This window comes from Rhinopithecus roxellana, chromosome 22 (genome assembly GCF_007565055.1).
Source record: "Rhinopithecus roxellana isolate Shanxi Qingling chromosome 22, ASM756505v1, whole genome shotgun sequence".
In the NCBI taxonomy this organism is placed as follows: domain Eukaryota; kingdom Metazoa; phylum Chordata; class Mammalia; order Primates; family Cercopithecidae; genus Rhinopithecus; species Rhinopithecus roxellana.
Genome location: NC_044570.1, coordinates 8,427,174 through 8,451,280, shown reverse-complemented (window position 1 = coordinate 8,451,280; position 24,107 = coordinate 8,427,174). Strand labels below are relative to the sequence as shown.

The 24,107-nt window shown below is 42.6% G+C and overlaps 1 protein-coding gene across 7 annotated transcripts in view; it reads right to left on the bottom strand.

Moving 5' to 3' along the window:
- TBL1Y (transducin beta like 1 Y-linked) overlaps positions 1–24,107 on the bottom strand; it is a 212,005-nt gene that overhangs the window by 96,188 nt on the left and 91,710 nt on the right. For 4 of the 7 annotated variants that reach the window (XM_030926290.1, XM_030926289.1, XM_030926283.1 and 1 more), the window contains exon 4: positions 17,100–17,194. The exons of the other annotated variants lie outside the window; for them this stretch is intronic. The gene's annotated coding sequence lies outside the window, so the exon portion shown is untranslated. The remainder of the gene's footprint in view (positions 1–17,099; positions 17,195–24,107) is intronic. 7 annotated transcript variants of the gene reach the window in all.

Here is a 24,107-nt window from a genome sequence, read left to right as displayed (position 1 = left end):
CTTCTGTGTCTACTATCAGAAAGGGCTACCGAATCTCAAAAGAGAAAAAGAGAGCTCACCATTTAAAAGATTTCCAATAGTCAAATATTTGTGCTGACTGGTGATCAGAATTTCCCAACTACTAAGGGCTCTGATTGTCCCCTTTGACTTCAGAGTCTGGGTGTGGAATGCAGAGGTCACAAAAAACATAATCAGTTCTTACCAGATCAGGAATATGTATGTCCAAGTACGTCATGGTACAAAGACACACATGTCTTGCTTCACGTTACATGAGTTTAGTCTTCATTAACACCCTGAACTCCATTGCATCACTGTCCCTAGATACCTCAAGGACAAGCTGGCCTCTGGATACATGGTGAGGGAGGTCAGAATCCAAGAATGATCCCAGGTGGTGTGACCCTAAATTCCATTAGCTTACTGTTATACCACATGACCTATCTTAAAATAAAAAAATAAGAACAAACAAAAGCCTAATTTAATCTTCTACTAGTTTGCATTTTCTTTTATCTTACCTGTATTTTGTTTGCACATCTCAACCACACTGTCCTCATACCCAGTGTGAGTCATCTTTCTCTCCTCTAGATTCCAGCATGGCCTTGTTTTCCAGAAATTATGCTCTAACAATCCAAGCAAACTCTAAGCAGCAGCATGATCCTGGAGTGAGGCTGTCCTTGGCTAAATCCCAGGATTTCTTGCTGAGGATTATGGGTCCCTAGTCAATAACTTAACCTCTCTGTGCCACTAAAGCGAGCACAGTGCTGTACACTTACACTGTATGAATTCATATATTCAAATATAGGTAAAGCCATACATGCAGGCTTGTCAAAAACAGTATAATCACACAGTGGGAATAGATGCACACACTGGTCACTGGAATACTGGTATGTTTCCTTTGCTCTATTAATATTCTCAGACCTTAAACACAAACATAGGCCAGGCATGGTGGCTCATGCATATAATTACAGCACCCTGGGACACTGAGGCAGATGGATCACTTGAGCCCAGGAGTTCGAGGCCAGCCTGCACAACACAGCAAAACTCCATCTCTATAAAAAATACAAAAAATTAGGCATGGTGGTGTGGGCCTGTGGTCCCCAGCTACTTCGGAGACTGAGGTGGGAAGGTCACTTGAATCTGGAAGGCGGAGGTTGCAGGAGCTGACATTACACCACTGCACTCCAGCCAGGGTGACAAAGTGAGACCCTACAGACACATATACACAGAAACACACTTTTGTGTATTTTTACCACAACTAAACAAATTTTAAAACCATAATGAACTTGCAAACATTTTAATCAGTGGCTCCCAAAAGGATGAATTTAACCTGTCTCTTTAACAGGAAACTAAAATAGTCATGTGTCAAAAAGTATAAAGTGAGTGAAGCTGTCATTTCAAATGGAATATAACATTTATCTGTAGCCTTCTTAAATGGAAACAGATTACTTGGTTCTCAAACAGAATTTTTTAAATCAGTTAGTGTTTGAGAAAGAAAAAATAAAAAGGTCAGATGAAAAAAAGAATTCAGATTAGACTGAGCTCTAGCATATGTTAAAATTCTTAGTTTCCTGTGTTTGTAAAGAGAACATTAAAATGTTAGCAGCTTTCACATTTAAGTAGCACTGTTCTTGCCGTATTTAATTATATGCATCCTTTTTCTAACAATATCATCTTCATGTCATACTTCCCAAATCCCACCTTTCTCTTTTTTACTGTTCCCACTTTAGCAGTTTAATAGGAAACAAGCTTCTTCTTCATGCAAATACAATTAAAATACAATTTCAAAAGAGAAAACACGATTCCCAGTTTCCTACAAAAACAGTCTTAAAGTCGGCTTCCTGGTTTAAACTTAGCCTGATTTGTAGTGTGCCTGTTCAAATTTATCACAGGTCCTAAGATTACCCTCATGAATTCAATAAAATAATAAGTTAAATGTAAATTATATAGGTATGTGCAATAGCATTAGGTACATATATTAAGAAGTTCTGGGGCTGATATTCCTGACAACAAATTAAATACTGAACAAACTGTTGCCCTTAAATGATATGTTGAAGAAGATGTTGTTTAAATGAAAGAAACTAATGGAGGAGATGGATGTTATGTGAATTTAACTTTTTATAAGTCACACCCAGCCCTCAGTGCAGAGAACAGCTCTTTGAAAAAAAAAAAAAAAAATTGAAAATACCCTACTACTTAGATGTGTAAGATCTACATGATTTTATGGAAATACCACAAATTAAAAATAGAAGACTGTGCCTTCTGACCGGGTAGTTTCTTGTCCAAAAACACTGTCTGAAAAAAATAAATGGATTTTGACGGTTTTTGTCAGTTTGTTTCCTTTATTATAAAGATATTTATCTCCTAGTCAATGGGAATAGGCAGTTCCTTAAAAGGTATGATAGGAAGCTATGTTTTGGAATGCAAACAGAGAAGAAAAGGTACCTGAAATGGGCAAGATGAAAGACTTGGTTGGAGTTTTTACATTCTGCATCTCCTGCTAAAGAAAGTCCTCCTGGGGGCTTAAGCAATGGGTTGGTGATTACATACAAAAAAGCAACAGAATTAATGTGTAGGACTGTGTGATTAACTAGGTGGACAGCTTGATGCATGTACTCAGAACCTTGGAAAAACCCATGCAGCTGGACAGTGCAGTCAACATATATAAGTAAGCTTTTTTATTTTTTTTTATTTTTTTGAGACACGATCTCACTTCATTACCCAGGGTGAAATGTAGTGGTACGATTTCAGCTCACTATAGCATTAACCTGCCAAGCTCAAGCAATTCTCCCACCTCAGCTTCTTGAGTAGCTGGAACTACAGGCATACACAACCACACCTGGCTAATTTTTTTTAAGTGAGTAGAGATAGGATTTCATCATGTTGCCCAGGCTGGTCTTCACCTCCGGAGCTAAAACAATCCTCCCACCTTGACCTCTGAAAGTGCTAGGATTACAGGCATGAAGCCACCACGCCAGCCCCCACAAACTTGTTCTTGAAGGGTCACAGCAAATCCTGATACATGGCCATACAACTTCTATTCTATAGAGAACAGACAACAGGTGTAGCTGTGTTCCAATGAAATTTCAACTATATACAGTGAAATCTAAATTTCACTTTATTTTCATGGATCATGACATACTATCCCTCAGTTTTTTTCAGCCACCCAAAAATATGAGAAGTATCCTTAGCATGTCAACTGTGCAGAAACATCAAGGGCTAAATTTGGCCTGCAGGCTGCAGCAGGTTAACCTTTTCATCAGATCACAGGAGTCATGGTTGAACCCGACTTTCATCACATCTCACAAAGAATTAAACCTTCAGAAAAACAAAATGGCAGGCCATCAAAAAAGTGAACAGAATTACCATCTGATCCGGCAAGTCCACTGCTAGGTACGCCCAAACAAACTGGAAGCAGAGACTCAAACAGACACTTGCACTTCAATGTACATAGCTCCATTATTCACAATAGCCAAAAAGAGGAAGCAACCCACACGTCTGTGAACGGATGAGTGGATAAAGAAAATGCTGCTGATACAAACAATGACATATTATTCAGTCTTTAAAAAGAATGAAATTCTGACAAAGGCTACAGTGTGTGTGAACCTAAAGGACACTACGCTAAGTGAAATAAGCCCAAAACAAAAGGACAATTTATGTATGATTACACTTATATGAAGTTACCAGATTAGTCAAAACTAGAGACAGAAAGTAAAATGGGGTTTCTGGAGGCTGTGGAGAGAGGGAATGGAGAATCATTGTGAAAAGATAAAGAAGTTCTGGTGGTGGATGGTAATTGTTCTTAATGCCGCTAAACTGTATGCTTAAAATGGTAAATTTTATGTTATGTGCATTTTGCCACTTCAATGGCACTATGTCTTGCAAAGACCCCTCTGTTGGTTAAAAAAAAATTACAAAGATCAAAATGATGATGACAGTAAAAATGGGCATCAACCAGTTTGTTTTCAAACTGGCAAGCCAAAAATATATAGCATCCGCTTTCTTTTTTTTCCTTATAAGCTGGATTCAAACTCTTAAATAAAAAATGTACAGGATTCAGTTCTTTTCAGATTCAAAAGCATTGTTATGATATACTTCCTGGTACAGTAAAGGCATTTCTAACAAAACGTTTCAGAATCATGATAGTTTCTGGAACATCTGAATGTTCATCAAACTTAGAAATTCTCAAGCCAGCTTCCATCCCTGGAACAACTGAACTATGTGGCAGCAGAAGGGCACATTTCAGTTCATTAAATTTGTGTTAATCTATGTGGGTATTCTTTTTTTTTTTTTTGAGACGGAGTCTCGCTCTGTCACCCAGGCTGGAGTGCTGTGGCCGGATCTCAGCTCACTGCAAGCTCCGCCTCCCAGGTTCACGCCATTCTCCTGCCTCAGCCTCCCAGGTAGCTGGGACTACAGGCGCCGCCACCTCGCCCGGCTAGTTTTTTTGTAGTGTTTAGTAGAGACGGGGTTTCACCGTGTTAGCCAGGATGGTCTCGATCTCCTGATCTCGCGATCCGCCCGTCTCGGCCTCCCAAAGTGCTAGGATTACAGGCTTGAGCCACCGCGCCCGGCCTGAGCTGGGTATTCTTAAGTCAAGGTTAACCATAAGATGCATTTTAAAAATTAACACATTATACTGTTATATAATGTTCAAAACTATGCTGTGATTGTTAGCAAAAACTTCAAAAGTCCAAGAAAAACAGCAGATAATCAGGTCTAATTTAGTTGTATACATCATTTCTCTCTACCATTTCAAAGTACCTCTGTACTTTGAAAACTACAAAGTCAGAAAAAAAGGAGGGGGGATGGAATTTAAGAACACTTCTTAGTCTAAGCCCCATCTCCCTTATTTTAAAAAAGGGGGGACTCAGTGAGAATAAGATGGTGTTATTAACGCATATTCCCTATGTAAGTCTCTGGATGGCCAGGTTCCCCATATTCTTATCTCCCACGAGCTTCTGAATGCCTATGAAAAACGCAAGGAGGTATTAAATGACTCTGGAAATACTTCGGAGAGCTTGTTCTAAAAGGCTTCTTCCAGACCTTTGAGTGCCCCAGTTGACTGCACCACCATCTGTCTCCCCAGTGAATGCATCCAGTCCCTAGCACTATATCCCAGATGTCTCCAGCCCCTGACCTCTAGAGCTCCTTACTCATTCCTGCATGGCCTCCATGACTCGGCCACTTGGAGGTTCAACCAGCATCTTAAATGTGGCATGCCCACACTGGAGATCTCCACCCACCCATTCATGGCACCTCGTCCCTCTTCTAGCCTGTGGTCTCCACAAGTCACATCTCCATGGTCACACGCCACACCTTCATTACCATAGCCAGGACATACGTCCAATAATATTTTGCACTTTACAGTGTCCTGAATCTGTCCTCTTCCCTTGTTGGCTCCACTGAGCTATGCTAATGGAAGGTGAGGTTATTTCCCCACCTGGGAAATGGGAGTGATCACAGTCCATCCTGCACCTGGCATCCAGCCACTGGAATGTGTGGTAGGAAGCTGCTGCAGGGTTTCAAGTTCATACTCATTGTCTTTGTATTACTGAAGTAGGAAATTTCTAAGAAAACAACAGAATAGTAGCATAAGTAGTAATAATAAAAAGATAATAGTAATAGTAACAGAAATAACAATAATTGCTCATAGAATGAACTGCTGTATTAACCAAGGCTAAAAAGAATTTAAGTAGCACCCCCGAAGTTAAAGAACATTAACTGCCTGTCCCAAGAAACATTAACCATATCTACCCTCCTCATATTTCGTAGGCTCTGTAAAATCCTGTTTCTTTCTTCTGTGCACAGATGCAAGGTCACAAGACACATAAGCATAAGCTGCAAACCAAGATTTCCCAGAGATGTAAGAAATGTTGCAAAAGTGTCACAGCAGCCTTTGTTCTCGCTTCTGTAAGCCTGCTTTCTGCTTCACATAGTGCTTGCCTCAAGATGCTTAAAGGGAACTAATTTTCTTTGTTCTCGGCTCAGACTTTCAGGACACATGTCCGTTAAGTCAATGTACACCTTAAATAAACACTTTCCTGCACTCCACTTGGTCTCTCTGATTCCTCAATTTCCCACAACATAATGGCCTACAAGGCACTGCAGGCTCTGCTCACCACACACACAGACCTCAGCTCCCTGTTGGTCACTCAGTCCACCATGCTGGCCTGGCTTCTGTGTTTTCCCTGAGGCTCCTGGGTACCTGGCCTTTGCATGTGCTGGCCTCTCCACCTGAAACTCTCTTCTCCTGGCTATTCCAGCTGCATTCTACAAACCTCAGTTCATCCATCTCTTCTTCACACATCTAATGTGGAATCCCCCTCCAACCCATGTTACCCTGTTCATCTCTATCACAGGATATGTTACTGTCATCAAAGTATTTTGTTTTTTTGTTCCTGTTTGCTATCAGTGTCCCAAATACCAGGCAAGCTCCATCAGGGCAGGGGCCTCTGTAGCCATGACTCTTAACTCGGAGTGTGTGTGACTCACGAAAGAAACTTAAAAAACAGCTTGTTAAGTACGAGTTCCTGGATAAATACATGAACTTAAGAAAGTTCAGAGCCTGTAATGGACACCATAACTCCCTGGAATACTGTATTTTCCTTCTTGAGGACTCCTATGATATCTCTGGGTCTTGTTGGGCTTTTTAATGAGCAGAAACACCAACCATAAAGTGGACAGAGAAGTAGAAGTCACACGGTACCATATCCCTGCCAACTTACATGGGTAGAGCAGATGGGCTTGCAGCAATAGCCATCATCCCCATTTCGCCTACATTGAAGAGATTAATAGCATCATAATGCAGAGTTTACAACTGAGTTAATCTGACACACATTCAATTAGTACACTTCACACATTACTGGAAGGCCTAACAATAAAAAAACAAATGGCAACTAGTTCTTGTAAAGGCTTCTGCCTGTTTCTCTCCAGGCACTGATTTGTGTGTGCACAGCATCAGAGAGCAAACCTGAGGCAGCTCAGGTGGATGACATGGCACTGGAGAAGAAACTGAAGGATAAATACCCAAGCACAAGGACGTAAGCTCACAGCTGGAAGGCAGCACTCTGAGCCTCACCTGCACCTCTGTCCCCATTACTGCCTACACCATCTCCAGAGTTGATCCAAGTCTGCTCCCAGCCCCATTTCAGTTACTGTCCTCACTATTATAACGAAAACTTTAAATAAATTACAGACAGATGACGTACGAGTGCACACAGCATCACAGCCTTTTTTCATAGAAAACGCAACTTATATTTGTGTGATGTGCTTCTCTTCGGAATGTGCATAAATCCTTAACTCATATGTGCTTACCTCTTGAGTTTCTAAATAGCTACAGTGATCACTCATACTTTAGAGTCCTGAGAACATGAAATGTTAAATGGCAACCACCTTAAAATGTCAAATGAATGCAAGACAAGCACTACTATCCACCAAACACCCCCAGTGCGCTGAAGATCCTTTATGAAATTCAGGCAACTAAACTCAGAAACTACAATATGGCTTAATTAAGAGTATTTTCACTGTAACCAATGTCTTATTATTACAAAGGAATAAAAAGTAGAAATCTGGAAATAATACTCCACTGACTATATTAACTAGCTAATAAAAATTCGTTTTTGCACATACTTGTTACTTAGAAACAAAGTGAGATATATCTGTGAAAAATGACAAATTTTTAAATAGCATACACATTACTCAGAAAAAATGTAAAGGCCCACCTAATGCTGATCCTTTCATTCTAGTTCCTCACCTACTTCTACCTTCAAGGATCAATTTAAAACTTGTCTCCTCCAGATCTTGAAGTTGAGCCTTCTTGATTCCAGCAGGCACAGCCTGATCATTGTCTCCTCAGGCTCCCATGGTATCCCCAGGTTATCATGTGCACAATGCTGTGAAAGAACCTATTTCAATGTGCTCTGCTGGTGTCTACATTTTGGACACCTTCTCTCAAAGAAGGACTAAGATCCTTGTGTTCGTATGCATTTACCTATTTATTCCAGAGGTTCTCAACAGGCAGTGATACTGCATGCTCCCACCACGGTCTCCTGGTACATCTGGCAATATCTGGAGAAATTTTCAGTTGCCACAACTGGGGGAGGGGGTGCTACAAGTATCTCCTGGGCCCTGGGATGCTACTAAACCTCTCACAGTCCACAACACAGGCCCACTATAACTATTATCTAGCAGCAGCTGACCACAGTGCAGCCTATCCACCTTTTTAACTTGTAAATGTGTCTGTTTCCTCAAACTCAAGTTTTCACATTCTACACAAATTTAATCTTTCTGGTGCCCCTCTTGTTCAAAAGACACTTTTGTGTTACTGGCAGGAACACACTGTTGCTTATACTTTCTGGCACTCCAAGGGTCTTACGGGCATCACTGCAGGAAGTGTGATCCCCTACAGGCCAGCAGCCTAATGCATTAATGTTGCTGTATCTTGAAGCTACTGTGTCGTCCCCTCTACAAATAGCCCTTATGTCCCCACTCTCTGGGTCTCCCTAGATCAATTCCTACTGAGAATAAATATGCCCTCTAAATTTTACTGAAGCACTGTAGCTGTGCCATTTGGTTATACTAATTTACACGTGTGGTAACACTGCTATCAATAAGAAATAATTACTACACAAACGTGTATTTATATATGAAAGCAACTTCTTAATCACAATGAAAAGCATGAGTGCAGGTGACCTAAGTCAGAGATCTCAGCAAATCTGACTTTCTACTCTGGAGAGGGCATCTTCCACATGGGGCTGCCCTGTTCTGCTCCCTCAGCACTTCCAGAGAATGCTTTGTGGAGGCATAGAGGGGAAGGTGAAGAAAAAAACACCAAAATAATCTGAGATGTACAATGGCCTCAGGACTCACAAGGCATCTGTTTGAAACGCCGTGGTCTAACCATTAACACCATCTTATCATAGTGCCCACCACATCAACGAGTAGCCTTTTCAGCCAGAAATGAATTGGTTACATTAAAAACATGATGCCTTGGAGCTGTTCATCCAATCTCCACCACTGCACCACTCCCACTGGATTTCTTTTTTTTTTTTTTTTTTTTTTTTGAGGCGGAGTCTCGCTCTGTCGCCCAGACTGGAGTGCAGTGGCTCAATCTCCGCTCACTGCAAGCTCCGCCTCCCGGGTTCACGCCATTCTCCTGCCTCAGCCTCCTGAGTAGCTGGGACTACAGGCGCCCGCCACCTCGCCCGGCTAGTTTTTTTGTATTTTTAGTAGAGACGGGGTTTCACCATGTTAGCCAGGATGGTCTCGATCTCCTGACCTCGTGATCCGCCCGTCTCGGCCTCCCAAAGTGCTGGGATTACAGGCTTGAGCCACCGCGCCCGGCCCTCCCACTGGATTTCTAAGGCTCCAATTGGTGATCACGGTGTCATACAGATGTAGTCCACATGGAAGCACTTGTCACATATGGTTCTGTGCTCCTGTGCACATCAGAGGTACAAATGTTCACCACAAGTGTAAGGAAATAATTCATCATACAGCAGAGTTCCCAAGGGCTGGATATGTGTGCATTTATCTCTTCTCAACTTCTATGAAGTAGACACCTCCACTTAATAGTATCATCTTCACCAAATGGAAATTCACCTCACCAGCCAACAGGAATACTCAGAACCCATAAAACGTGCCATTGCCCTACAGCCTGGGTGGCAGCAAGAGATTCTGTCTCAAGAAAAAAAAAGAAAGAAAAGACCTCATGCAACACATGGGAAAAGAAGTGAAGCATTTGATCTACAGCTACAAATGAGTTTCTGAAACCGAGGTATTCCCAGAGTGCTTATAGCTAGCAATCCCAGAATCCAGGTGAATGAGGATCAGTATCCATAGCTAGGAATGATTTCCTAGTCAGAAACCCAGAGAGTGCTTATACCTTAGTAATCCCAGAGACGGGCAAATGAGGATCATCACCTGCAGTACCACTTTGTAAACGTACTTTGCTGGAGGTAGAACCAAACGTTAAGTTTCTGGAGCCCTGGGGTGTTTTTACCACATAAACAAAGCTTGAAGTAAGCTTCTACATCAAAGGAGATTGCAGCTCTTCGGCCAGTGTCAAAGAAGGCAGTCCTGGGCCAAATTCCAGGCTCCAGCTCTTACTAGTTTCTATAGTCCTGGTCCAATTATTTCAGCTGTTTGAGACTTTTTTACCGTAAGTATATAATAGGAATAATCATTTTTATCTTGTTTTTTTTTTTTTGGAGAGTCTCACTCTGTCACTCAGGCTGAAGTGCAAGGTATCGACTCACTGCAACCTCCACCTCCTGGGTTCAAGTGATTCTCCTGCCTCCGCCTCCCAAGCAGCTGGGACTACAGGCACGCACCACCACACCCAGCATTTTTGTTTGCATTTTTAGTAGAGATGGGGTTTCACCATGTTAGCCAGGATGGTCTGGATCTCCTGACCTCAAGATCCACCCACCTCAGCCTCCCAAAGTGATGGGATTACAGGCATGAGCCACCACTCCCAGCATAATTTTTATCTTAAGGGGATGCTGTGAGGAAGAGAAAAACAGTACAGACTGCGGACCTGGGTCCCTTCCAAGACAGATGACCTTGACTTCTCTTGGCCAATTCACTTTTTGTTTATTTCATGAGACAAGGTCCTGCTCTGTCACATGGGATGGTGTGATCATAGCTTGCTGCAGCCCCTAACTCCTAGGCTCAAGTGATCCTCTGGCCTCAGCCTACTGAGTAGCTGGAATTCCAAGTGTACATCTACCACCCCAGGCTAACTATATTAGCATAATATCAAACAGGCACTGGAGTTTTGAGATCTCAGACTGCACTGACCAAGGAACACAAAGGATTTTGCAAACTTTGTACAAAAAAGAAAGAACATAAACTATCTTATGGATAATTTTTAAAATAGGAATTGCTTGCAGCAATGATACTATTTTGGACATACTGGGTTAAACATATTATGGTATTATTATATATTAATATAGGTGTTGCAATATGTATTTAATACACAGTACGATTGCTTTTTTTTTTTTTTTTTTTTTTCCGAGACAGAGTCTTGCTCTGTCGACCAGGCTGGAGTGCAGTCATGTGATCTTGGCTCACTGCAACCTCTGCCTCCCAGGTTCAAGTGATTCTCCTGCCTCAGCCTCCCAAGTAGATGAGACTACAGGTGCCCACCACCATGCCAGGCTGATTTTTTGTATTTTTAGTAGAGACAGGGTTTCACCATGTTAGTCAGGATGGTCATGATCCACCCGCCTCAGCCTCCCAAAGTGCTGGGATTATGTGTGAGCCACCACGCCCAGCCAAATAGATATTGTGATATAAATTTCACCTGCTTCTTTTTACTCTTTGCCTGTGTCTACTAGGAAAGTATAAGTTCCATGTGTAGCTCCCATTCTCTTGCTACTGGACACTGCAAATCTAGCAGGCTTTACAATTTGTGAATTGCAGATGGCAAGATGAATATATGGAGAGTTTCCATTTTGGGGGGCCACATGATTCATCTTGTATGAAAATTTTTAATTATTTACCTGCAACATATTTTACTTTTTCTCCTTGACCAGTGTGAAATAAATTAAAAACCCCCAATCATTCTAGCTGAAGACTAGCCATATCTAGTGAACAAAAAGCAATTTTCTGTCTTTGAAGTGTTTTTTTTTTTTTTTTTTTTTTTTTTTTTGTGAAATGGAGTCTTGCTCTGTCGCCCAGGCTAGAGTGCAGTGGCGCAACCTCGGCTCACTGCAAGCTCCGCTTCCCGGGTTCACGCCATTCTCCTGCCTCAGCCTCCCAAGTAGCTGGGACTACAGGCGCCCACCACCTCACCCGGCTAGTTTTTCCTATTTTCAGTAGAGATGGGGTTTCATCATGTTAGTCAGGATAGTCTCAATATCCTGACCTCGTGATCCACCCACCTCGGCCTCCCAAAGTGCTGGCATTACAGGCGTGAGCCACTGTACCCAGACTGAAGTTATTTTTAACAGATTCAATTACTGTAGGTTCTGTGAGATACCTGACGAAGGTCCAGGTTAATGTTTGTGAGCCTCAGAATGCCCAGGTGATTGACAAGTGGCTCACATCACTAGCCAACAGCCTTACACCTCGGTGCCCTCTGTATCTCTCAATTTGGGGGCCAATGACATGGTGGGCTGCACGTGGAGTTACAAACTCACAGGGTTCCCCAGAGGATCTGGGCAAGGACCATTCCTGGCTGAGTTTCCCCCACTTATAATAAAATGGGGATGACGATGCCAACACCTGAGCCACCCTCTGTAACAGCCTGTCCTGAAGGACACAGGCAATGGTGCCACTGATGGGCTTTGTGGGCAACAGCATAGCACCATTCAAATCCCAGAGTGCTGCTAATTAAGACCAAGTGACCCCAAACAAAATGCCTGAGCCAGAGGCTGGGTGTGATGGCTCACGCCTGTAATCTCAGAACTTTGGGAGGCTGAGGTGGGTGGAACACTTGAAGTCAGGAGTTTGAGACCAGCCTGGCCAACATGGTGAAACCCCATCTCTACTGAAAATACAATAATTAGCCAGGTGTGGTAGTGGGCACCTGTAATCCCACCTACTCAGAAGGCTGAGGCAGGAGAATCGCTTGAACCTAGATGGCACAGTCTGCAGTGAGCTGAGATTGTGCCACTGCACTCCAACCTGGGTGACAAAGTGACAGTCTCAAAAATAAATAAGTAAATAGCCTGAACCAGGATGAGTCTTAGTCACTGCTATTATTATTATTATAATCACTCCTGTTTTAGACATGACTTCCTGATCCTTAAATTTTCAGCAGTCACTTTAAGATTTAACTAAGTCCTGCCCCTTACAAGCATTGGGGAATCAGCACTGGCCAATATATGCCTACAGATGCTTGGGCAAACAGCATTGGGTGACTGCATGCATGTAATCAATGATGGCAGATCGAACTTGACTGACCTTGTTTTAGCAAGTGGAATATTAGTGGCCACATTAGGTTCTGTTTGGAACTAATTAAAAACTACCCATAAGACAGGTCAGCATTAAGGAGAAGCCATTATTTTATAGGATGCAAATGATGCTGCACAAAGAGAGAATGCTTTCCTTGTATGTTTATCTTGGTGACAGAATATTGGTTGTTTGCCCACAGCTGAAACTGGCAATGTGTGGGCACACACACGCCCCATGACACTGAGTTCAGAGTGAAAGACATCTATGTGGAGCCACCTTCTGAAAGAAACTTCGTAAGAAGAACAGCTGTCTTGTACACAGTGCACACTGTAGCATGAAGAGGACTCCTAGTCTGTAGGAGCAAAATATTGAAAAAAAATTGGAATCTTGAGTCCTGAAAGGAACCCACTGTAGTGATATATGGCCATTTCTCCAAGGATTTTCTCAAGTCTATTGAAATGGCCAGGAAAATGATTCATGAAGGGAGGCAGGGAAAGAAGAAGACAGCAGTAAGGAAGGAGGGAAGGGGAGGGGCGGGGAGGGGAAGGGAGCAGGGAAGGGGAAAGGAAGAAAAGAAAGAAGGTAAGGAGGGAGGAAGAGAAAAAGGGAAGGAAAGGCTTAAATGAGTAGATGCTATTTGTGGGTGACGAGGAAAGAAAAAAACAGAGTCAGAGAGAGAAGAAAAGGAAAAAAAAAATGCAAACAAAAGAAAGTCATTGTCTTTCACATTCTACTTCTATTTTCAACTATTTCCTGCCTTAAGAAATTTTGGTTGCCCATCTCAGGTAGACTTGGAAAGCATGGAAGGCGAGAACTCTCCAGGGAAAAATGAAAGCCAGAAGTGGGGCTGCCATCTAAGCCTTGAGTCTCAGAGCCAGGGCCATGTCACTGTGAAGACAAAAACATATTGGTACCACGAAGCTGCATGCCAAAGCAGGCTCTGCCTTGTTTCCAGGTAACACAAGTGCCCAGGTGAGGTGGTGCCCGTGCCACCACTGCCTCATCCCACCTTCAGCTCTCCAATAGAGGAAGCCACCCCTCACTGGACATCTGCCTTGTCTATAACATGTAAGAGCTACAAGCGAATCTCAAAGATTCCCTCCCAACTCTAAAATCTTAGGAACCTGCAATGTGTCCAGAAAGGCAGGCTGAGTGTCCAGAACTTGCTCTCATGAGGCTCATTTGTTCAAATCTCATAGGCCTCAAATCACTGTTGAGAAAATTGTTTGCCCTTTGGACTGTGCTCTGTCTTCATGACCCTGTCTTCCCGGACCAGTGCCTCAGACCCACAGGTATTCAAAAAACATCTACCCAATGAACAAATGGATGAATGATCTTAGTGCTGTGAGAGTTAAGACCAACAAAGGGACTGAAATCATGAGTAAAAGGGAAAACGTAAACTTGGTGAACATTTGTCTGGAGAAAAATATTATCATTAACTTTTTAAGTTAACTGTGCACAATAGACTGTAAAGAAAGTTATTCAATTGTTTCGTTCTTTTCAAAGGGAAATGCCAACATTTCCTACATGTCTTGAGGCAGAAGGAGCAAAGAGATGCAGCAGTGGCTGTGAAATTAACTAGAAGATAAACACTAATTTATGGTGCAGGTGGGTGCTGAGGAGGCTCGACCATTAGGGAGCTCAGTAACTGTCTAGATTTGATTGGAGGGAAAACTATTTTTCTGTTCAAGAATACAATTAAGAGTAAAAAATAGGTATGTGATTCATTAATTCATTTTTTTATTTTTATTTTTTATTTTTGGGGTAGTACTTTTCCTAGCATTTTCTGACAGATGATTACGGACTCAACAGGAGCTATTCTCTAACCAAGGTCCCAATTTATGCATGCAAAAGACAAACAGGAATGTGATATGCAGCTTCTTGGACTGCATGCAAGAGCCCAGGCTTCTGGAATTTACACTGCAGTACCAGCCTGTCCCACATTTACCAGGTTGGTCCATGGGACCAACAGAATTGCTGCACATGATGCATCACTTCTGCTGCTGCAACATCCTTACTGAGCTTAGAATTGATCCTCTAGCGCCACACGAGGTCTTAAAGGCTGCAGCACAAGCTGCAATCTTGTGAGAGACCCTGAGCCAGAATCATTTGGCTAAGCTGCACCTGGATTCCTGATTCTCAGAACCTGTATGAGATCATCAACGTTTGTAGTTTTCACCTGCTGAGTTTTGGGGTCATTTGTTACACAGCAATCAATAGATAACTGATACAGAGGCTGAAACTGGAGTGCACTGGTGGTAATGAGAGTACGTGTCATAGAAACTAACCCAATGCATTTGCCCCCCATCCAAGCCAATAATTGTTTAATTTGTGTTGTCTGCCTTCATGCAAGCATGCAAACAAAACCACTATTGAACAGACTGCCACCATAAAGTAGACTTCGGTGAAATTTTAGTCTAGTGGGTTAAAAATAATTTACCTTCCAGATTCATGCAGCCATAGAAACCACCAGACTGATTTTTTTCCCCTATATCTCCAGAGGATAATTTGTTCTGCTCACCTAAGCATTTACATGTCTAAATGGAATAAATGACATTTTTTATTAGAAGAAAAGCCCCTGCCTGAAGTTCTTGATTTACGATGAAGTAAATCCTAAATAAAGTAAATCCTAAATAAAATAAATCTTTGATTTATTTTAGCAAATTCTTTTTTTTTGGTTTTTTTTTTTTTTTTTTTTTTTTTGGTGATAGCATCTTGCTCTGTCACCCAGGCTGGAGTGCAGTGGCAAAATCTTGGCTCACTTCAACCTCTGCCTCCCAGGTTCAAGTGATCCTCCTTCCTCAGCCTCCCAAGTAGCTGAGATTACAGGCACCTGCCACCACAACCAGATAATTATTGTATTTTTAGTAGACATGTGGTTTCACCATGTTGGCCAGGATGGTCTCAAACTCCTGGCCTCAAGTGATCCACCTGCCCTGGCCTCCCAAAGTGTTGGGATTCCAGATGTAAGCCACCATACCTGGTCTGAAATTCTTGACATAAAAATGTAAGCAGATGTTCTAGCATATTGCATGAGCACAGAAGAGCAGCTTTACCTGAAAGAAAGAGATCCTTTGTGGCTTTAAACTACCGGTATTTACCTCATGTAACAGAATTCAGATTTTCTTCCTCCAAAGTGAAATTCCAGTTTCTGTGTGGTTAGCTTGTTTATGAGTGTGACATCTTCCCCAAGATGGATGGAACTGACAGATACTCTAAAATAAGCTGAATCTTGTGTGTGGGTTCTAATGAGAATGTGAAATCATATCTCCTACCTTTACAAGTGCCACTGGAAGCTGATCCTGCAGGGCCCTGAGTCATGTCACCTGTTTACCATGTGATGCCACCACCACCAAAAGAGAAAATTCCAGGGTCAAGGCTTCACCTAACACTGAGAATTTTCTTTTTTGTTTCTGAGATGGAGTTTCCCTCTTGTTGCTCAGGGTGGAGTGCAATGGCATGATCTCAGTTCACTGTAACCTCCACCTCTCGGGTTCAAGAGATTCTCCTCTCTCAGCCTCCCAGTGACTACAGGCGCACACTACAATGCCCAGCTAATTTTGTATTTTTAGTAGAGATGGGGCTTCTCTATGTTGGTCAGGCTGGTCTTGAACTCCTGACCTCAGGTGATCCACTCGTCTTGGCCTCCCAAAGCCCTGGGACTACAGGCGTGAGCCACAATGCCCAGCAAGAACTTTCAAATACAGCACATTTCTTAGCAGATGTTTGCTGGGTTTAATATTTCCCTGAAAAGAGCCACAGGGTCTTGAAAGATGTTTCACTTGGCACCCAAGACTCTCCCAAGAGAGCATTTCTATCTGAGAAAACCACACGAGACTCGGTGGAAAAGACCTTTGATTCCAGACACAAGAGCAAAATGTCTTCTCTTCCTGACTCTCTGGCCAGAACAGTGCCGGTCTCAGAAGCTCTGCTGGTGACTGTGACCTCTCAGTTAATGTTAGATACCTGAATCAGAGAGCATTCCAGGCACACAGGCCAGCAGCGCTCAGCCAACATCCCAAGCGGAACAGCGGCCATGTTCACAGCATTCCCCTGTCCCATCACATGAAAAAACAGCCCACATACACCAAGTGGTCAAAAGCAGGGTCCCAGACCCAAAGGTAACCTGAGCTGCAAACTCAGACATCTACACATCAGAGACATCTCCCTGAACCTCTGAACCAGCAAACATGAGAAGTTACCTCTTGAGGGAGAGACAGCTTATGACAATCCACATCAAGTCCTGCTTAATTTCTTCAAAAACTGCCCTTCTGTTAGGAGAACAGCTGGAATTCCCCTGGCAAACAAACAAACAAGAAAAGTGAAATAAAAAGTCTACATCGAATTAACCCGGAGTGGTAGCATATGGCTATAATCCTAGCTACTTGGGATGCTGAGGCAGAAGAATCACTTGAACCCGGAGGCGGAGGTTGCAGTCAGCTAAGATTGCACCACTGCACTCCAGCCTGGGTAACAAGAGCGAAACACAGTCTCCAAAAATAAACCAATAAATTTTAAGTCTACCTAGTTAATTTCTACTTCTGCATCTGGCTTTTGACCTTGCTGCTAAACAGGCTTCTGTTTATCAGGACCCATGATTCTATTGCCCTTTCATGCAACCCTGCCCTCAGAGTACTGCCCTTATTACACATTCATTTTACTCAGCACAAAGAATTTCTTCAGCCACCCTGTCAAAGTGTCTAATGGCCAGTGGGCCTGGGTCATGTATGGTTACGTAATCACCTTGGAGTACACGAGGGGAATTGGGAGAAGGGTGGTATGCAATGGGGTAGGACACAACTACTGTTATGAGGTGACTTGAGTCTGCAAAACGACATGCTGGGGTCCTAATCTGCAGCACCTCAGAACCTCATTTGCAGAAAGGACCACTGCAGATGCAGTTAGTTAACGTAAGAGGAGGACAAACTGCAGCAGGGTGGTGCCATAATCTACCACGACTGGTGTCCTTGAAAGAAGACAGAGATACTCAGGGAGGTCACGTGGTCACCAAGGCCAGAGATAGCCCTCAAGCCAAGGACCACCAGCAACACCAGGACCTGCAACAGCATGCAGGAAGGATCTTCCTTGGAGGGAGCTTGGTCCTGTGTTGATTCTGCATTTCTGGCCACCAAAACTGGCAGACCATACATGTTTTAGGCCATCCAGCTGGTGGCAACATTGCTATAGCAGCCTCAGAGAACAAACCACCACCAACACTGTAAGCTTGAACCCTAGTCTTCCAAAGAAACTGCAGGTAGGAAAAGGTCCCTCTGCTGACCTCTGGCTTTGTGTGTCAACCTCTGCAATCCCCTCCAGATGGTTACCAGGCTCAGCACAGGTTGAACGTGCCTCCACCATCTCTCTCTGTGTGCTGTGAGAGTGTACAAGATCCAAAATCATGGACTTGATATTTCAGTGATGACAAACTACTGTCCACAAATGCAAACATATAAAGAAGCACATTTGTATATGCAACTGTTTTATCTATACACATGAGCATACATGATTTACAGATCTTTTAAAATAGTACAATTGTTATTGTGTATGACATCATTAGGTAATTATTCTAAAACAAATTATTCTTTAAAAAGGTGGTGGGTGGGTTTCAGATCAATAAAACAGATCCTGGAACAACAGTTTAGCCTGGACCCAAGGGGCCTGTGGCACCAAACCACACAACAGATGTGAAAGCATTACTATAATGAGCTCTTTCTCCATTCCCAGTAATAAGTCCTCCTGAAGAATTAATTAAAAATTATGCCACAGCTTCTGTTAAAGGAGAAAGATATACTTCAGGGAAGCCTGAATGCAAGAGTCAGCCATTCACCTGCTTTGATGCTCACCTTCCAGATGTCTGAAAAATAAACAAATCTTCCTTTACTTGGAGACTTCTCCAAAGTATCATTCAATACTTTGATTTATGCACTGGGGCTTCTCGTTCACAATGACTGCTCCCAGGTGGAAGAAGACAAGCCTTTCAATATTTAATCAAGAACTCAGTTTGATTTTAGGAATTCTACATTCTATCACTATTATAAAATGTAAGATACTTAAAATCATTGAGACTTTCCTTACATTTCCAAAAGGGAGAAAACTCAGTCCATCATCATTTATTAAAATAGCATATATAGCATAAGAAGTAAAATTTAATATATTCGTATATGGGCAAAAGGTAGAGATATTTTAGACAACTCTACCCAATACTCATCATCCATTTACTGTAAGAAAATCACCTGTTCACTTTACCTAATTAAGCAACTGCCATTTAAATACATATATTAACATTCAACTTCAAGCTACTCTGGGCAGACAAACCCTGCAGCCAGGACCAGCCACTGTTGTGATCTGATTTTCATGTTGCCTAATTCATAACCTCCCATGACAAAGCTTTCTGAGCCCCATATCTGAGAATCAAGAAGGGCTTCTCTGGAAATCATCATCCTCAGCAAACTAACACAAGAACAGAAAAACAAATACTGCATGTTCTCATTCATAAGTAGGAGCTGAAGAACGAGAACACACAGACACAGGGAGGGGAACATCACATATTGGGGGCTGGGCGTAGGGGTGTGGGGAAGGGAGAGCATCAGGACAAATAGCTAATGCATACTGGGCTTAATACCTAGGTGATGGGTTGATAGACGTAGCAAATGACCATGGCATATATTTACCTATGTAACAAGCCTGAATGTCCTGCTTATCTTGGGACTTAAAATAAGATTAAAATAATTAAAATTTAAAAAAAGAAGGGCTTCTAAGAGATACAAGGTGTGGCTGAAAATTATTCAGCACGGTCAAGAAACCAGAACACTGGTGGCAAGTTAAGCTGAAATGCAGATATTCCCTATCTACAAAAAGAGAAGAATAGAGAAGAGAAGAAGAGAAGAGAAGAGAAGAGAAGAGAAGAGAAGAGAGAGAAGAGAAGAGAAGAGAAGAGAAGAGAAAAGAAGAGAGGAGAAAAGAAGAGAGGAGAAAAGAAGAGAAGGAAGGAAAAGGAGAGGAACTTGGAGGACACAGCCAGGATTTCTACCTAATCATCATTCATTTTACATTGGAAAACCTTGAGTTCACATAACTGAAGTTTAATGGTAACATGAGCCATTCTAGACAGTTCTATACCTGACAGCTGTACACACTATAGAGTATCACTGTGCTCATAATCACTTTGCTCAAAGACGGCGTCTGCATGAAATAATGAGAAAAAGAAAAAAATCATATTGCGATGATGCCTTTGAGTTTTCATGAACAGAAATCGTCAATATTTCCATCTCAAATAAACACGTGGTTCCAAGTCAAGTTGCAATTCCAAGGATCTCATTTACTGGGATTCCTGATTGCCCACCTGGGGGCCAAAGGGATGGAAAACAGCCAAGAGCAGAATAAAACAAGTAGGGAATGTCCCAGAAATGTAAAACGAGGGGCACATATCCAGGCTGGTTACCTCTGCCAAGGAAATCCATATGCTTTTGTGTGTCTGTTTCTTTCTCATTTTCACTCCAATGACCCTGCCCTGATGAAAGAGACCCTCCTCCACCAAGTGCACCCCAGCAGCTTTTCCTAAGCTGGTGGCAATGTTTACGCGGAGAAGGCAGAACGTTTTAATTGATGGTGTTATGGGTTCAAGAGTACGCCTCCCAAGGGGTATACTGAAGTCCTAACACCTGGCACCTAAGAGTGAATCCTTATTGGGAAACAGGGTCTTTGCAGATGTAAACTGGGTACGATAGGTCTGACCTAAGATAGGCTTAGGTCAGACTGCTGTCCTTACAAAAAGGGAAATTTGGACACAGAGGAGAATACAGGAAGAAGGCCATGTGGAAATGAAGGCAGAGATATGGGTCATGCAGTTACAAGCCAAGGGACACCAAAGCCTGCCAGCAACCTCCAGAAGGTGGGAGACAGGCACAGAACAGATCTTGCCTTGTAGCCCTCAGGAGGAAGCAGCCCTGCTAACACTTTGATTCTGGACTTCTGGCCTCCAGAACTGGATACAATAAATGTCTATTGTTTTAGCTGCCTTAGTGGAACTTTGTTATGGCAGCCACAGCAAACTTATGCACAGGGCTTTGGCTTCCTCTTTCTTCAGTGACCAGAAACAGCATGAGTTATTTACAGAAACCATCCAGATCTGGCCAGTCTTGGACATCATCCAGTACCACTTGGGCAGAGAGAGGTGATGCCCAGTGTGGCATGCACCTGGACCAGGCAAAAGTATAGGCTCTGCATGGACCAGGCAGACATATGGGCTCTGGCATCTTAAGAAGACATTCTCCAAGGTTTCAGAGGTTAGAGTTTTTTCTTTTCTGGGTAATGAGAAAACTAGCTGAAGGACAATATTCTTTCTCTTCTCCATTTCCGTAAGTTGAAGCATTCCTGTGCTGGCTGCATTTCATGGACTGAAATATATGTGAAAGACTAGTAACACTAGATGAGTTTCATAGGCCCACCATAACAAAGTACCAAAAGTGGGGTGGCTTAATCAAAACTTACTCTCTCACAGTTCTGGAATGCAGAATTCAGAGATCAAGGCTTTGGGAGGGTTAGTTCCTTCCGAGGACAGTGACAGAAAATCTGTTCTGAGCCTGTCTCCTCGGCTTGGAGGTGGCTATTCACATGGCCATTTCCCTATATGAGTGTGTCCAAATTTTCTCTTTCTCTAAGGATGCCAGTCACCCTCCCTTTAAGCTGGTTAAGATCCCACCTCCAAATAAGCTCACAGTCTGAGATACAAGAGATTGGGACTTAAATACTTCTCTTTTGAAGTAGACACAACTCAGTCCGTAACAAATAATGACACTGACTAATGCATGAAGCCCAATCAGTGGCCATCCTTAACAATACTGGAGCCAGGGTTATGGGCTGCCTGATCATTGCTTTCTTGGGCACACATGTCAGTACAACATCAGAGCTCACATTTAAGGAGAACATCTTTGCACCATCAGGAGTGAACCATGCTAATGGCTGTATGGCAGCACTGTTCCTTAAGGACACACTTGGCTCAAGGACTTCTGGGTATAAATATTCCCCATACATTTGGAGTATTTCATGCATTTATTTCCTTTCAAAAACACTCTGTCAGTGTCTGTAGCTTTTGGCGTTTAGAATCCAGTTTGGCCTGTGGGCAGCTAGAAATGCATGTGGGCCAAAGGACTGTGAAGAACTGGGCATTAACTGCCACTCCCAATTAATGCCTCTGGGAGGAAAACTGCTCACAGCATTTTAGGAAGGAGATGAAAGGCAAAGATATCTGCATGGTCAAAAGGAACTTCAGTGGCAGAGGCAGTGTAGACTTGAGTCTTCTGAAACAGACCACTATAACCACTTCCTAAAAGAAAGCAGTGAACAGCATGCTGGCTTTAGGGTGAACAGCAGGTATTTCAATGCCCTGCCCCTTCTTCTCCCTATGGCTCAAGTTTTTCTCTACTTTTGTCCTCAGACAGATATTCCTAAAGCTCAAGTCTTTTGGACTCATTTTCTCTTTTTCTGTCAATGTTGAAATTTGTTTCTAACTTGTTTTTTCCTGAGTCTTCTTTCCACTTAGGTCTCAGCTCTCTTCCTTTGCCATCAGGTGTATTCATGAGTTTTTTTGTATGCATACCTGAGAACCAATGTAAAACATTTATAGCATCAGCACAATTATTTATAACTAGATACTCCAGGCATGGTTAGCATTATAGGAAACCATGAGCTATCAGGGCTTCAGGGTCCTCCAGCATAGTGCTAGTCCTCTCTGTTTTTGACTTTCAATCAGCATCTAAAATAATATTAAAGCAGCTTGACCCAAAAAGGCTTCCCTGGGATCCTCACTCACGGTGGTTCTGAGAAACCACAGAACCTAGGGCACTGTGTCAGGAGATGGCTTCTTTCTGTGCTCCTACAAAAAGCCAAGGCAGCTCGAGGGAGTCATAAACCTTCCCTGAGTTCAGAGCGAAAGAGCTTAAATGATTGATTGCAAAGCCTCATAGTTTTGGGCAGTGGTTTTCAACTAGGGGTGATTACGCCCTGCAAGAGGCATTAGGCAATGTCTGGTGACATCAGTGAAAGGGGAGAGGTGCTTCCAGTGAGTAGATCATTCTTGGCGCGATGGTAGGGGGTGGCAGCGGACTGACCTCTGCATTGCAGTATGTGGCATGGCAGCCCTAATCTCTACTCACCAGATGCTAGTACTACCCTTCCCCCAAGGTGACACCAAAAATGTCTCCAGATGTTGCCAAATGTCCCCTGGGGAAAGAGACTGTCTTTATTTGAGACCCACACAACTTACCTGTCTAGGCAAATAGCCAATTTTGCTGACCCCTAGTTTTCTTAGGAGGGCTGGCCTATGTAACAATTACAAACACTTCTTATCTTACCTTCTAGACTCAAGCAACTTGAGATTAGTCCCATCCGAACCATCATTAGTCCAAAATTTTAATGTATTTTTTAAAAGACTAAAGTCTTTTCTTCACTGATGAAGCCACATGTTTGTCTGCAATATTCTCCCCATGCTGGCTAATGCAACCGTTTGGTCTCCTAGGTAAGCTAAACAATTGTCTTGTGGTTTTATCTACAAAATTATTTATTTTGTTTAGGCCAGGTAAATAGTATAATGTGATAAAGTCTAAACAGGAAAAAAAATAAAACACACAGTTACAAATTTCTATAGGAGGTGGAGGCTGCAGTGAGCCATGAAGGTGCCACTGTACTACAGCCTGAGCCACAGAACAAAACCCTGTTAAAGATAAAGAAAATGTGGCAGGCAGACACCATGGAATACTATGCAGCCATATAAAAAGGACGAGTTGATGTCCTTTGCAGGGATATGGATGAAGCTAGAAACCATCATTTTCAGCAAACTATCACAAGGACAGAAAACCAAACACCACATGTTTTCACTCATAAGTGGGAGTTGAACAATGAGAACACATGGACACAGGGAGGAACATCACACACCAGGGCCTGTTGGCACATGGGGGACCATGGGAGGGATAGCATTAGGAGAAATACCTAATGTAAATGACAAGCTGATGGGTGCAGCAAACCAACATGGCACATGTATACGTATGTAACAAACCTGCATGTTGTGCACATGTACCCTAGAACTTAAAGTATAATTAAAAAAAAAGAAACTTTTTATGTCTTTTGTTCATTTTTCCCATTTTTCTCTAGTCATCCTCCTCACTGTGGATCTAGTCATCCACAGTGCTTCATGGGAATTCTTCAGGTATCAC